Here is a 17543-nt window from a genome sequence, read left to right as displayed (position 1 = left end):
AGTTCCTTAGGTCCTCTGGAAGATAACCTGTAGTCACTATATGTATTGCAAAATCTTTCCCCAGTCTATGGTCTTTTTTGTGGTGTGGTGGGCAGAGTGAGAAGGACATTTCCAAGAAATGTTCCTATTTCCAGTGCTAGACTTTTCCTATCTCCAGCTCCTGGCATATAATAGGTGCTCAATAAATTTTTTGGATTAAACAATACTATCTTTGAATTCTACAGGTCTGCTCTAACTCTTGGGATTTTTAAATGGCTAGTCTCTTAGTTTAGTATCCCACTACCCCAACAAATACCATATTAACTTTAAAGTTTGAGATTCCATCATACATTAAAATTTAGAAAGAAAAGCAATTCTTATCTTTTTGGCAATGACCTAGAATTGTACCAAGTGAAAATTAGCATAGAGAAAGTAATAGAGTACAGGCCATTCAAAAAGTGCAACACATAACTTGCTCTCACAAAAAAAAAAAAAAAAAACAGCTATGAAAGTATGTTAAAACCTATTCATGGATTTCCAAACATAAAAAAACAAAAGTGAAAAGGCAAGACATTCTTCAATGAAATTTAAAGACCTACTATATTAAATTAATGTTCTTTTATTATTTTTCTGATTTTGATCACAGGAAAATCTTATAAAAAATGTTAATAATCTTCGCTCAAGAAAGTATACAGTTAACATGAGAGTTCTTAGATTTCTTACTATTTAAAGCAAGGCATTGTGGGAGGCATGACTCTAACATCAAACAAGACTTGGATTTGAGTTTGGACTTAATTTTTTGCAATGTATTTAATTTTTAGATCTGCAAGTTCTTCATCTGAAAAATGATGATCTTATTTAATAAAACTCATGAGATGATACATGTGAAGCACTGTAGTGCCTGGATCATATTGAATACTCGAATGCTTGTTTATTAGATCATTTCCCCAGATACAACTAAAGTATGATCCACAGGTAAAAAAAAATGCCCAGAAATCTCAGACTTTTAGAACTTCTCTAGACCAGAAGCACTCAAAAGCACACTTTAAAGATGTAGCAAGAGGCAGAATATACAAGGAATATGAAAGACAGAAATGAGAAGATGAAAGAGGAAAAATGAAAAATCGTAGTGACCCCTCAAACACTAGACACTGAGAGCAGAGACAGAGAAACGTATTGATGGCAAACAATCGTAGGACAATTGCAAGCACGAGGCAAACAGAGGCAGACAGGACTGACAAGCACCCTTCAAAGTTACAACAAAGCTGAAACTGCAGAGAACTCGACTACACCCTGTACCTCCTCCATCAGCAGAGCTGTGTGTATTGTTGAAATTACTTTATGACAGACACTTTAACCTTTGAGTGGAATATTAAGTCCAGAAGCACTGAAGGCCTCTTACAGCTGAAGAATAAATTGACTGTCTAGCATTTAACTGGGGCTTCCCAGGTGGTTCGGTGGTAAAGAATTCACCTACCGAAGCAGGACACACAAGAGACAAAGGGTTCTGTCCCTGAGTTGGCAAGATCCCCTGGAGTAGGAAATGGCAGCCTACTCCAGTATCCTTGTCTGGAAAACTCAAGGATAGAGGAGCCTGGTGGACTACAGTCCATGGGGTCGCAAAGACTCGGACATGGCTGATCACACCCACACACTACACACAGCACTAAATAGAGGCTAAATAGATATTTATTGAATGAATGAACAAATGACGAAAACAACCATGAAGCAAAGGATTGAAGGCATGAAATTCGGGTTGAATTCTACTCTACAATTTTATCTCATCTATGTCAGAGTTTGGATGATACGAGTCTTAGGGCCAACAACACATTCCAATTTGCTCAGGACACTCCAGTTTCCACCAGTTGTCACATAATGATTAATCCCTTTTTATTCTCAAAGGCTTATCCGGGTCTTCTCACTGTCTCACAAGGCCGTATGTTTGACATAATCTATTGGTTACACACAAGTCATAAAAATTCTGCCAGTTGACATGGCCAAGGTCAATACTCTGATCAGGCCCAATGGAGAGAAGAAGGCGTATGTTCACCTGGCTCCTGACTATGACGCTTTGGATGTTGCCAATGAAATTGGGATCATCTACACTAAGTCCTGGAGAAGGAAATGGCAACCCACTCCAGTGTTCTTGCCTGGAGAATCCCAGGGATGCGGGAGCCTGGTGGGCTGCCATCTATGGGGTCGCACAGAGTCGGACACGACTGAAGTGACTTAGCAGCAGCAAACTGAGTCTAGCTGGCTAATTCCACATATAAAAGTTTTCACTATGTATAAAAAAAAAATCTGCCAACATTACAAAAGAGTATTTTCATTAGGATTATTAGGATTCACTTTGGAGTGAGTTTGAACATTAGAATTGGAACCCAGTATATTTCTTGAAGAGCCCATGTGATGAAAACCTTCATCTTAGCACACTTACCTCTTCAAGGTTAACGAGGCAAGATGTTTTGACTGGTTTTCAAATTTATTTTCTTTATTGAAGTAAAATAAATCTCACCATTCCAACCATTGTAAAGTTTGTGATTTAGTGGCATTTAGTACACTCAAAATGCTATACAAACATCATCACTTTCTAATTTAAGAATATTTTCATTGTGCCAAAAAGGAAATCACATGCTCATTAAGCAGTCACATCCATTTCCTCCTTCCCCCAGTCTCTGGCAATTACTAATCTGTGTTCAGGATTCACCAATTTTCCTATACTGGACATTTCATTAAAATGGGTTATCCAATACGTGGCCTTTTGGGTCTAGCTTCTTTCATTTAGCAGAATGTTTTCAAAGTTCGTCCACACTGTAGCATGTGTCAGCACTTCCTGTTTATAGTTGTATAATATTCCATCAAATGGGTGTATCATTTTAATTTATTTAGTTATCAGTTGGTAGGCACTTGGGTTGTTTCTGAATTTGGGCTAGTTTATGATTTGCATGTTTTTACCTTTTTTTTTTGGTATAAAGTTAAGACTGGAACTTCTGGGTCATATGATAATCCTGTTTTTAGAGATATGGCCAAGCTGTTTTCCACAGCAAGTATACCATTTTATTTTCCCACCGTCCATGTAGGAAGTTTCCAATTTCTCCACATACTTGCCAATACTCTTCATTTTCCAGGTTTTGAAAGTAATTATTACAGTCATCCTAGCAGGAATAAAGTGATATATCATTGTGGTTTTTATTTTCATTTCCCCAGTGACTAAAGATATTGAGCATATTTTCACGTGTTTATTGGCCATTTGCATGATTTATTTGGAGAAATATCCATTAAATTTCTCTGCCCATTTTTAATTGCATCGTTTGTCTTTTTTGTTGTTGAGTTGCAAGAGTTATTTATATATTCTGGAGACTAAACCATTAGCTCTAGAATTTCTATATACATATAGTCCCCTCAAGAAAACATGACTCCTTTGAAGCTATCTTACTTCAATTACAGGCTACCTATCAATTATAGGTTGAGTACATAGTATATTTAATGCATTAATTTTAGGCTTTGGAATAAATTCTTATGGTTATTTTAAAGCACCAGAGTAGGAAATAATTGTGTCCAAGAGAGTTTTTATGTCTTCCTCCATCATATCAAATTGTTTGGCCCCATATTAGAGTAAGTATTGTGTATGAGATGACACCGTTCTAAAATTCTGATAGTCTCCTCAGCAAACAACTTAAGATAAAATTATATTTATCCAATTTATCAAATGTGTACTACATATTAGATACTGTACAAACGCAATGCAAAGATAAAGTCATAATATTTATAGCTTAGAGTTGAATTCAGAGTTTGTAGAAAAACAGACTTAGTCAAATTAACAAATTAAAAAATATATATTGGAAGTAAAATGCCATATGAGAGATACAAACAGGTGTCACTGGAGTAAAGAAAAATTACAAGAATTCTAGGCAGGTTAGGGAATCGTGACAGCAACAGTAGATGATGAATACTATAGAAAAGTATAAAGAAAATAAATAAAAATAAACAGAAGCACAGATACTGTGAAGGTAAAAATACACTTGAGAACCAGCTAATATCCCAAACGAGGTGGTTGGAATGTTGATGATACTTTGAGAAATAGCAGTTGATTCAGGACAGGGTTTAATACTATTCTCACCTAGAGTGACCCATCCTCCCCTGCACTCCACCAGTTTTAATCTGACACTTTCATAAGACCTACATCAAATGCCTCCTATTTTCTAAAATGTTCACTGAAATGAATATTAGCTCCTTGAACTCCTATTAGTATTTTATTTGTGCCTTCCTCATGGCATTTGCCACTCCTGAGGATAAAATGTAATAGGATAAAACTTCACTACGGAAAAGAAAATCCCACATTCTCTGTGCGTAGGAGACGCACAGTAGAGTTCAGTGAGCTCATACATCAAAATCACTGAAATGGAACCGAGAATAATATCCATGTGAAAGTACGTTCGTAACTAAGAAATTTCAAATCAACATTATCTGGCAAGTAAATGATGTGTTTCTGGAGAGGTTATAAAAAGTAGCTACAGTTTTTAAATCATATTATTCTTTACCTAATTTACAAATAAAATTTTGATAAGTGAATTTATTCACTAATGGTTAAGAACATTAACAAGAACACATTGAACTGAACTCCTTAGGGTTAAAAATCAAAGCCGAGTAAGCTATCACTAAACTGACTAAACTAAGAGAAATATTAAAGCACTTTTTAAAACATAAAAATCTAATAATTCAAATGAAATAGCCTTTTTTGACAATGTACTCAGAAATAATAGCCAAATTTTCAAGAAAATGATTGCCTCAAATGAAATTGGAAAAAAAAGGAATAAGCCTTGTGATAAATTTTGTTGAGTGAATCAAGATTTATCTCAAGGGAAAAATAATACGGTAGAAATAAAACTAAATAAACCTAAATTAAGACTTAGTTCATTGAAAAGTAATACCTACTCCAATGACTTCATTCAAAATATGTCCAAATCTTTTCAGACCACAAGTTTTTAAAGGAAAACTCATTTTCTGCTTAAACGGGTAGGTTGTGCTAAAGAATGAAAGTGGAGTGAAAGTGTTAGTCGCTCAGTCATGTCCAACTCTTTGTGACCCCATGGACTGCAGCCTGCCAGGCTCCTCTGTCCATGGAATTCTCCAGACAAAAATACTGAAGTGGGTAGCCATTCCCTTCTCCAGGGGATCTTCTCAACCCAGGGATCGAACCCAGGTCTCCTGCATTGCAAGCAAATTCTTTACCATCTGAGCCACCAGGGAAAGTGAAAGTGAAACTGCTCCGTCATGTCCAACTTTTTGTGACTGTAGCCTACCGGGCTCCTCCATCCATGGGATTTTTCAGGCAAAGGTACTGGAGTGGGTTGCCATTTGGGAAGCCTGTGCTATAGAATACTCTAGGCATTATCTCTGTGAATTTAAGTGTTCCAAAGATCTTGTAATATCGTACTTACGAGGAACTTCAGTAACTCATCTACAAAGCACAACAAATTCCAACTTAGACTCGGTGAGTCCTCTGTATGTTGTGAATTTTTTCATTTAAAACTAGTTTTTCTTAATCACGACAATGGCAAAATTGCTTCTCTTACAAGAAGGATGGAAGCACTGAGTCTCATGTCCTCCAGGAATCCCAGCCTGGGAAGAGATGCCTCCTTTTTCATCTCTGCAATAATCTTCTTTTACCAGATATATAAATAATCAAGATACAATTTTAAAGTCCACTTCAAAGGCACATACTCTTGAGATCATACTTTACAACATCCATTACTTAATTGAACAAAACTCCATTGTGCTAAGTTATCCTAGGCATCTTGCTGCGGGAAACACAAAGACTTTAAAGAAGATATTCTTTCCTATCTTTAACTACATTCAAAACTAGTGGGGAGAAAATACCTACATAGAAACCACCATAGTAAGATACAGAACGAAGCAAGCACTGCAATACAGCTGTAATAACTCTCCTAGGTCACACTAATCTGGAGAGCACACCAGGACCGTATTACCAGGAATAAACCACTCTCTTCCGGCTCTGCCCCGACCCTTGATTACAGGAAGTCTAGTCTGCTGCTGCTGCTGCTGCTAAGTCGCTTCAGTCGTGTCCGACTCTGTGCGACCCCATAGACGGCAGCCCACCAGGCTCCCCCGTCCCTGGGATTCTCCAGGCAAGAACACTGGAGTGGGTTGCCATTTCCTCCTCCAATGCAGGAAAGTGAAAAGTGAAAGTGAAGTCGCTCAGTCGTGTCCTACTCTTAGCGACCCCATGGACTGCAGCCCACCAGGCTCCTCCGTCCACTCAACCCCAATTATGCACAAACAACTCTGGGGGTGCTATTATTTCCTCACTTCTCTGTTTTCTTGGAGAGACTCTAATCCGCATGGGGTTGGAGGTGAGGAGGCAGTAGCCCTGTCTGTCTGGCTTATGGTTATATCCGTAGTAACTAACACTGCACTGCGGTTGTAGTATCTGCTGAATAAGTAAGCACATCGCGCATCACGAGTCCTGAGTAGCTCGACTCCCGTGAGCCGCGCTCTGCACCCTGTGGCACCCCCGCTCCCAGCCTGCGCTCCGGCGGCTGCGGCGAGTCTCCCGGTTCACGGTTGGCGCTCGTGCTCAGAGCAGCCGCCCTGTTCTTGTGGACTCCTTTCAAGACAAGCTGATAGTCTCTCTCTGTTTTCACCCCACGTAAACCGGCTTAAACTAGTAAACCCAAGGCATGCTCAACCGCTAAGTTGTGTCAGACTGTTTGCGACTCCGTGGACTGTAGCCGGCCGGGCTCCTCTGTCCGTGGGATTCTGCAGGCAAGGACACTGGAGTGGGTTGCCATCTCCTTCTCCAGGGCATCTTCCTGACCCAGGGATCTAACCCACATCTCCAACACTGCAGGCGGATTCTCTGCCACGAAGCCACCTGGGAAGCCTGATGGCACCCAATGGGCTCCAGCAATTGCCCCACATCAAGGACAGGGTTACACACTCCTACACAGAACCTATGTATTTCCTATGTCACAGAGAGGAAAGCAAAACTCTCAAGTGACCTTAGCTTTAATGCGCTCATCAATGAAGCTCCTTAGCCCTGGGATTAGGAAAGGGGTTTAAATGGGCTGGAATAAAGGAAGTCTTCAGTGCACACATGGTTATATAATCAGAATCCACAGTTCCCTCCAGCATGAACTCATCTTCTTCGGACCAAGTTTGTGTGTCTGTATTTTTCATGTTCTTTAATACATTATTTTTAGGAAATTCTACCAGTCTCATCATAAATAAATCTTATTTCTTCAATCATCTGGCAATCCAGATATATCTAAATATCGGCATGAACTGCTGAGAAACACAATACGAAGGGCTAATATTGAAATGTTTAAATCAAATTAATCATTTTCTGAGTTACAACAGACTTAGAGAAGAGATCATAAAAAAGAATGAATCAGTCCATATGACACTCAATTTAAGATAATAAAGGAAAGAATACATCTCAAATTCTAAAGATAACAGTTATTCATTGAATAGTCACATGACCTTGATTTGAAGTCCAGCAAGCCACTTCTGAGCTCTATATATGTTATACATAAGTTGGGCAAGGTATAACCTCTGAATCCTAGCTTTCTCATAAATATCCAATAACATTACTTATTTACAGGTTTGTTTACAAAATCAAATGATCCAGTGGACCTGAAAGTGGCTTGTAAACTGAATAACACAGTACAAGTATCAGTTGTTGATTTCCTTCTTAATACTCACACATTCTCTTACATTTTCCTCTCTATTTTCAAAGTTTTTGATGGAGAGAAAATTACCGTGCCATGTGAAAGCTTAGGATACAGTTTTTTTAAGCATATAATCTAAGACTTCAGTTTGGTTCACGGTGAACATGATTTTTGTTCTTAACAAAATTTTGTTCATAATAAAAAAACATAATTTTTATTCGTAACATCAAGCTTATGGAACCCATTCAAAAATTACCGATGTTATGTCTTTATTGTTTTAAGTCCATGAATTCCTTAACCTGTCATGTGAATAAAAAGTACAATCAGACTCTTGAAATATACTTCAGAATGTTTTTCAAGCTTCTTTCATCATTTTCCATATTAAAATTTGATTTTACATCTAATCTAGCACATATATACAGACAATAACAAGCATACACACACAAACTCCAAAGTTCTCATGAAATAATACTTAAATTTAATAGAAGTGATATTTTTTCTCCTCTGTCACATTCTTTTTTTTAACTGTTGCTGGTTACCTATTATTTCACTACTGGTTGTGACCTGAGGTTTGAAGAATAATGCTTGCATTGAGAAGATACTTTGCCCATCGGCGAAGGAACAGAAATTAAGTCTTCCGGGTAGCAGAGAAGAAAGCCACGGTCATGCCAGGGCCACTGTCTGGATAAGGTACAGCTGCCACGGTGCCCCCCATGGCCATTTGCTAGTGTGAACATCACTGCACAGCCACAGCAACTGCGGCAGGACTGACCCCACTGCTGTGGAGTTTGCTTGTGTGTGTGCGCGCGTGTGTGTATCCTCCTCCTTCAGTTGTAGAGTCTAAACGGAAACATGTATTTGACTTACAATAGACTGTGTGTGTGTGTTGCTCAGTCATGACCGACTATTTGCAATCCCGTGGACTATAGCCCAGCAGCTCCTGTGTCCCTGGGATTCTCCAGGCAAGAATACTGCAGTGGGTTGCCATGCCCTTCTCCAAGGGATCTTCCCAACCCAGGGATCGAACCAGGGTCTCCCGCACTGCAGGTGGATTCTTTACTGTCTGAGCCACCAGGGAGGCCCTAGACAGAGCTGCCAAATAACAAATGTACTGGACAGAGTTCTTTTCAATCTCTACTTACTGAGCTTTATTTATAATCACCGGATTCAGTAGAATCCTCAGAAACCACTAGTTTAGTCTTCATCTCCTCTGTTACCAACGGCTGTGCAGTAACGTGCTGAGGAGAAAGGACAGAAGTAGAGCGCTTCTGAGTCATCAGTTAACCTCTGAGAGTGAACAAAACAGGTCCTCCTTGCTGGGAAGGCAGGAGGAGCAGCCGCGTCAGAAGCAGCCTGAGCTCCAGTCTCGGATGCCCGCCCTGCTTCTTGCGCCTCCCTGGTCGGTGGGCGGACTTCCAGGAACCCTGTGAAAGCTCCCCTTGGCTTTGGCTAGGTTTGGTCAAAGACCACCTTGGCAGGAGATCAGACGGAAGAAGGAGATGGGGTTTGCGCACTTATTTCCCACTCCCTTCCCTGTGAGAGTGGACTGGTTCCCTTCTCTGAAGGTCAGTGATTCTCTCAAGGCAGCTGACCCCTTTGGAAGCTAGCCCTCCAGGCTCCGGTAACTCTTCCCTCCTCTTATCCCTGCAGGTCTCCAGGAAGTAACAATGCCAGTTTCTGCATTATCCACACCCAGGTCTTTGTAAAAAGCCTCTTTAACGGTTAACCTCTCTGTGAATTACCCTATTCCAAGTATGCCAGCTGCTTCCTCTTGGGAGCCTGGATAATACGGATCATGTCTTGACTTCACCAAAATTACACGGCCTTGGTTAAGTAAAAAGCTATTTGACTTTGGTTCTCTATGAAATGTGAACAATATGAATAACTGTGCTGCTGAAGAATATAGTTATTCAGGTTATAATAAATATCAAAAATTCTAAATGTAGTATAGAGATTATCATTAGGAATATATAAAATTAATATTGTAAGGTTGCCAAATTTGATTATACAAATCAAATGTGATAAAATGTAATAAAACATAGATATTAATTACTTGAAGAATAAAATGAACACAATAAAATTTTCTCATCCCACTTCATTAAAAGGACTTTTAATACTGATGTTTTTTAATTATCATTTTAATTCCAAGTAGAAATAATGAAATCTTGGATATGTTTCCATGAAATCACCACACTATATTAATTGAGCAGCCTAGTTTGACTAAAATAATTATATGGCAAAATTAATTCCTTAGCAAAGGAACATCTCACTGCACCGAAGAAGATACATCTTCAAAAAAGTAAACATTTTTTTTCATTTGCAGTGCTGACGCTGAAAGAATAAACCAGATTTCACCTGAGCATCGTTTCAGTTTTTCTCAGTCTCTTGGACCTCAGAGATGCGCCAAGAGAGATGAGGGTACCTGGTAGCCATGGCAATGCACACTGGAGGATCCTCAGAGCTCCAGAAAGGGCCTAAATGGAGGATGCTACCAGGTGAGGCAACAGCTTATGCACAAAACACAGTGGAGGACAGCTCCAGGAGACTTAAGACAATGCCTGAGCAGCATCCTGCTTCTCATGTGCAGTTATGGAAAGATCCATGAGAATTATGTTGTATTCTTAATGCTATCTCCCCATGTGTATCCTTGGTAAGTTTTAGAAAAACCAGGGCGATCTAAACAAAAGCAAAACATAAATCTGTAACAAGCACATAAAGTATATTTTTTACTCTGAGTTTTGAGTGACTGCATGTGTGTGTTTTAGGAATGGGGAGAGTGTTCATTCAGGGAGAAGTTTCTGTGTCATTAACCAGTTCGTTCCAATGTCACCATGGTCATACTCAGTGGAAGGGGAACAAGCACAGATCATCTTTCTTGGGATGTCTTTGGGGAAAAGGAAATGTCTACAAATATTCCATTAGAATTTAGTCACCTAACTGTGTGTGTGTATTAGTCGGTCAGTCATATCTGACTCTTTGCAACCCCGTGGACTGCAGCCTGCCAGGCTCCTCTATCCGTGGAATTCTCCAGGCAAGAATACTGGAGTGGGTAGCCTTTCCCTTCTTCAGGGGATCTTCCCGACCCAAGGATTGAACCCAGGTCTCCTGCACTAAAGGCAGATTCTTTACCACCTGAGCCACCAGGGAAGCCTACCACTTGACACTACCCAACTACAAAAATAATCTATTTATTACCAGAAAAAAAGGAGGAAGTGGGTTTTGGTCAACACTTAGCAGATGTTATCATAAATTTATACTGTTTTCCCACTTAATTTATCACATTCTTTTGCAAATTTTATTTGCGGCAGATTCAATGGCTTCACAATATCCTATCATATGAACATACAGTAATGTACTGAGCTATTTCCTCAATTAGCAGTTTATCAGGTTTAGGGGTGTTACAAATGACACTGTAATGAACACTTTTATACATAAATTATGATTTCTCATAAACTATTTCCTCAGACAAAATGTACAAAAGAGGAAACCAAAGTCTACAGACACTTTAAAGTGTGTTGATAATCTTGCAAATTGCTTTTCAGAAAGATTGGACCAATTTACATTTCCATAGGAAGAACAAGAGGAGGTTGATGGTTTCAATCAATAACCTCGCTGGTATTGATTGAACCCATCTCATTCAAATGTGCCATTTTAATAAACAAAACAGCCATCAAAAAAAACAGTTGAAAATACATTCCATTGATTTTTTAGAGTGGTTAAATATGTTTTCATAGGTTTCTTTGCATTTGTGTTTCCTCTTTTTTGTTTCTTTTCTTATGTCCTAATTATCATCTAGTAATATATTTTGAATAAGAAAATCAATTTTATCTGCATCATTCATATATTAAAGCTGTAAACCTCCTAAATTTTATGCCATGTTTGTATCAAAATTTCAATCAGATATTTTTGATTTTTTAATTTCATGAATTTTCCATTTGGTAAGTGTGATTGTTAATTTTATGAGTGAACTTGACCTGGCACGTGATGCCCTGATTAAGTATTGTTTCTAGGTATCTGTGAGGGTGTTTATAGATGAGATCAGCATTTGAACACTCACCATAGTAGATTTCCCTTCGCTGTGTGGGTGGGTGTCATCTAATCAGTTGAAAGCCTGGAAAAAAGTCAAAGGAAGGAGGAATTCAACCTTTTCTCCTGTCTCACTGCAGGAGCTAGAACATTTCATCTCTTTTCTTGCCCTTGGACTGAGATTTCCCTGGTTCTCAGGACACTGAATTTGAACTGAATAACACCAATGGTTTTTCTGGGTCTTCAGATTACAGACAGCAGATCTTGAGATTTCATAGCCTCTATAATCATTTCTGACTCGTTGGAAAAGACCCTGATGCCGGGAAAGGTTGAAGGCATGAGGAGAAGGGGACAACAGAGGATGAGATGGTTGGATGGCATCACTGACTCGAAGGACATGAGTTTGAGCAAGCTCCAAGAGATGGTGATGGACAGGGAAGCCTGGAGTGATGCAGTCCATTGGGTCGCAAAGAGTTAGAAACGACTGAGTGACTGAACTGACAATCATTTCATGAGTCTACTCATCATTTTACATATTATATTATACGTATGATACATGTATATAAAAATGCACACACGCACACCCTTTTCCTTCTGCTTATCTGAAAATCTCTGACTAATACAATAAACAGTCACGCATATAAATACATAAGCACAGTGGAAGAAACCACAAAGAATATGATCTAGGCAATAGCATCTTATCTCAAGATGAAATTTCATCTTTCACAGAATTTTTGCTTTTTCTCTCTTCTTCTCTTTTTTAAAACATTTGACTACTTAATCCATCTTGAATCGATTTTGAAATAGGGTATGAACAAAAAAAAAGAGAGAGAAATTAAATACTTCCTTCACAGTTCACTTGCCAATTTTTTAACACATTTAATTGAATGATCACTGAATCATCCATGAAGCCACTGAATCATCACTAAATCATCATTTTGTTTATTTCATCATAAATTAGATTAAATTGATGCATTCATGTGATAATAGAGGTTGTGCTTATTACCAACATCATCACTTTATGGTTGGCATTTAATGCTTCGCAAGATGAATAAACAGCCTAATGTAGCAACTGGCATTTAATTTGAAGAGCTGTACATTCTGTCTCAAAACTTTATATATAGGTGATGATCGTAACTAAGAAAGGTCCCAAGTAGGAGGTGAAAATGAAGTGTCTGAACTTCTCATTACAGCAGAATAAAAAGTCCTTGCTTAAAAAAGAAAAAAACAATTTCTAATATAAGTGAATTTCAATATATGCAAGCAAAAAAGCCCAGGTAAAGAGCCAACACAACACACAAAATTCATTTTCTGATAGATATGAGGCTTAGTTGAACCATCAATTCCTTCTCAATCTTTCCTGGGAACAACTCCAAATTGTAGCCTAAAGGCAAGATCAAAACTCTTCTATTAAAAACTATGCTCTATATAAATAATTACAAGGATTCTGAGAAACTGTCATAGCACCCTAAAGACTTTCTGTCAGTTAATACCTTTTATGTGTATAACAAAGAAATCTAAATTTTGAATCAACACTAAAACAATTTAAGATACTGGAATTATATAAAATATTCCTTAATGGCCTTAAATGTATGAGAAAGATTGTGGCTGGGAGTATAAGTAATAAATTACAAAGCATCTCACACTAGCTATAAATCGGTGTAACAGTCTTAAAGAACTATTTGAGCCATTTTTGGGTTGGGGGGGTTTGTTCTGTTTTGTTTTTCTTATTGTCTTTTTATCAGAGCATAATTGCTTTACAATGGTGTGTTAGCTTCTGCTGTACAGCCATGTAAATCAGCTGTATGTGTCCATATACTCCCTCCCCCATGAGCCGCCCTCACCCCAACCCCAGCCCTTTAGGTGGTCACAGAGCACCAAGCGGAGCTCCCTATGCTATACAGCAGCTTCCCACTAGCTATTTCTTATACCATATACGTATCCGGGAGTTGGTGATGGACAGGGAGGCCTGGCGAGCTGCGGTCCATGGGGTCGCAAAGAGTCGGACAGGACTGCGCGACCGAGCTGCAGTGATTTGTTATACACGTGGCGGTATATATGTGTCAAGGCTCCTCTCCCAGTTCGTCCCAGCCTCCTCGGCCCGCCTCCCTGAATCCACACGTCTCTTCTGTACGTCTGTGTCTCTACTCTCACCCCGCAAATAGGAGTCTCTACCTATTACAAGTCATGCTGTGCTTAGTCGCTCAGTCGTGTCTGACTCTTTGTGACCACATGGGCTGTAGCCCTCCAGGCTCCTCTGTCCGTGGGATTCTCCAGGCAAGAGTACTGGAGTGGGTTGCCATGCCCTCCTTCAGCGATTACAAGCTGCAGACGTATCTAATGATCCAGTGACCCCACTCCTGGGTAAACATCCTATAGAAATGTGCACCAAAATATGTGGACAATAATGCTGACAGATGCACTGTTCATAACAGACACACTCAATAAAGTGTGCGAGTCACTGGGCCACCACAGGGCAATGAAAGCCAGCTAACTATTCTGAAGACAATAAAGCTCTCGAACAAAATGTTGAGTATCATCAGCAAAATACATACGGTATTATTCTATGTATGTATAATTTTAAATTGCTAAAGCTCATCCATGGTGTTTAATGTCAAAATGGTAAGGACCTCATGTGGGGACTGCTGAGACAAGCAGGAGCAGAGTGGGAGGCAGGTACAAAATAACCGCACTGGGAAAAGAGACGTCTATGATCATGATTTGATTTGGGCACTTAGCTTTCCTTGCTGGGGGCTGAGCAGCCCTTCATCTCCCATCACAACCTCTGCAGAAATTTACAGATGTCTGGACAAGTAACACGTGGGCACCCATGCATAATAGTGAAAAAAAGTGAAGTCGCTCAGTCACGTCCAACTCTTTGCGACCCCGTGGCCTGTACCCCACCAGGCTCCTCCATCCGTGGGGTTCTTCAGGCAAGAATACTGGAGTGGGTTGCCATTTCCTTCTCCAGGGGAGCTTCCCATACATATGATACAGTTTATCATCCTCATAACAAACAACAGAAGGATTCCCCAGGGAGGGCTCTGGTTCTACTAGAAGGCAAACGAGAGCAAAAGACGGTGGTGGTCTGTGTTTTGCGGTGGTTACTGAGTGGAGCCAGGACGAGGCAGCCACCAGGAACTAGCCTGGTTTGAAGTTTCCAGCAGCGCCAAGGGAAGGAAGGCCATGGGCTTTTTTTGTTTTTTTAATCAGACTGCACAGAGTCTGGCAAAGGAAAAAGGGAAGAGGGGATTGAAAGTTGTCAGACATCAAACATCAAAAATACAGTCTATTACAATTACGACTGTGTATTACATAACAGTATGTGTCTGGGTAATTACATAAAACAGTTAAAGTCATTTTAACAGCAATTCAGATAAATGGAGAAAAAAACTAATTAGCAAAAAAGACTCCCCGCTCTACATACAAATTATGACTTGCTCAGCCATAGATAAACCACAAGGAACCCACAAGGTACCCAGTTGTACATTCGTAATGAACAAATCAAATGCTTGTCCCAGGCAAGTGGGAGTTATGTTCACTTTTATGCATGTGTTCGGTCCTCATGGGAGGTCTTGCAGTCATACGGTTACCTTCCTTCTTTCATTAACTATTCAGCAACATAAGTATTTTAGGTAACCCGAAGGCCTTCTATCACTTGTGTTACTTACACATGATATATGATTTATGGTTTGCACACGATAGCAGGGTCTGACCAAGACAAAGGACAAAGGGTTTAGCAAAAGGCAATGCTTCTTAAAATTAAATTATTGACCAGTCTTGGCCCAAATCTTCCCTAGAACAGAATTTCTTCTGCTAAAGTAGCAAAGCTGTGGAGGCATTTTCGTTGTTTCTAAAAACCACGAAAGAAATCCCTTTCCTCTAAACATGGCCAAGACAATTGTACTTCATTCTCCTTTTATTTCAAAATAGCCTTTCAAGAGAATGATTGTCTCAATACTCCGGTCACCTTCATTTTTTTTTTCCTCTGTGTTATGAACTTTCAAGAGTTGATACGGAGTTTCCTCTGAACTCATGATATGTTTATAAAGGTAGATGAGCTGTATTTTCTTCTCTCTTTATATTTCCTCTCCCTGGGCCTGCCAAATATGGTATGGGACATACTTTTGCTGAAAATTGTTTGCTGTTTATCTGAAACTCAAACTCAACAGTGTATCCTATATTTTTATTTGGTAAACCTGGCAACCCAACTTCTATTCCAGGAGGTTTTCTACATATGGATTCATCTCTCTTCTCCATGTAGAATTTCTTAACTTAAGATTCAGCCATGGTTTTCCATCAGCTCAGGAGGTGTTTTTCCTGGGATATCAAATAGTGATCTCAGGTTCAGCATTTCCGAAGTTGAAACTTTCATCACCACACTTCTAACAAAAACATGACTGCCCCACTCACTGCACCCAAACACACCGGATCCCACATTTGTTCATTCCACAAGTATTTGTTGAGTGCCTATTGTTAATAAAACAGACAGATATCCTGACCCTCCAGAGTGTTGCCTATTTTTTCAAGAGTCTGTAGTCTAGACCCATCCCAGGTCTCCAAGTAGATTCCACATGGATTGCTGTTATTTCTCTTTCTTGACCCTAAATATGCCATCCTTATTCTTGCCTCTGGCTTCCTTCTCTTTTATCTCTATAAATCTCTCCTCTTCCCAATGAATAACCCCAGTGAATATGCTTGGCTCAGATTAAAATGAAAAGAGGGAATTCATTCATTTCTATTGTTAACTCATCCAGAATTAGGACTCATCTTTCAGAAAGGCTGGATCCAAAGGTTCAGAGATGACCACCAGAGCCCCACCGCTCCTTGTCTTCCAGTCACAGGTGAACGTGTGTGGTGTTTCTGTCTGCATGCCATCTTTCCCAGTCAGGCCGGAGCAGGAAGGCCCTGACCTCACAATGCTCTGCTTGCCACCGAATAGACCTGCAGACCACGTCTCGCTTGATTTCTCCAGCGCCTTTGACCTTCTGTCAGCTCTCGCATCCTGCACCTCACCCTGCCATCTGTTCCTGGTCCCTTCCCTTCCTCCCTAGCCTCTCGATGGGCTCTCCTACTCACTCATTGCATGGAGAACGACTGTTGGTTTTCCACAGGGTTTCATCTTTGCCTCTAAGCCCTTCCCATTTTCCACAGACATTCTTATCTAGACATGTGCCTCCACCAGTGACCTAGATTTTTTGAATATTCAAGCTTTTTCTCCCTTCTGACCTTCAGTCTTATATCCAGAAGTTTCCACCAGTACTTCAACTCGGCAAAACCAACCATGTCAACCAACCGACTTCCACACTAAATTTGCCCTCTTGGACTTAGCTTATATTTGTAGTTGTTGACACCTCCATACACGCCATTGCCTAAATTAGCAATCTCATAAACACTGAACAGTCTTCCTTATGTTTCAGTGGCCTTGTTCAATTCTAGCACCTGAATCCTTCTGCAATAGCAAGACACCCCTCCCTTCCATCCCTCCTTTGACTGCCCTATTTGAAATCTATGCAATTGGAGAATTAGAATATTCCATTACACTTCTGAAGAGTTACACAGTTCTGGAACTCATATATTCCAAGCTGTTGTCTACTCTATGGCTAGAGTGACTTTTCTAAAAACATGCTGTTTAAATCTGTCAACATCTTACTGGTGAGATAAAGTTCAAGCTCTTCAGTAAATGAAGCTCCTCAGAGCCTACTAGCTTTCCATTTCTAAGGTTTCTTATTTCTTTTTTGTTACATTGAATTATTCTCCATTCATCCCCATATCCTTGAACACTGGTAATATTTCATGTATCTTTCAACGTATTTTCCCAGCTGTACCAGACCATCACCTCTTCTC

The sequence above is a fragment of the Bos taurus genome, chromosome 24 (genome assembly GCF_002263795.3).
Source record: "Bos taurus isolate L1 Dominette 01449 registration number 42190680 breed Hereford chromosome 24, ARS-UCD2.0, whole genome shotgun sequence".
NCBI lineage: Eukaryota > Metazoa > Chordata > Mammalia > Artiodactyla > Bovidae > Bos > Bos taurus.
The sequence above is the reverse complement of the archived record's forward strand: the minus strand, read 5'-3'. Positions refer to the sequence as shown.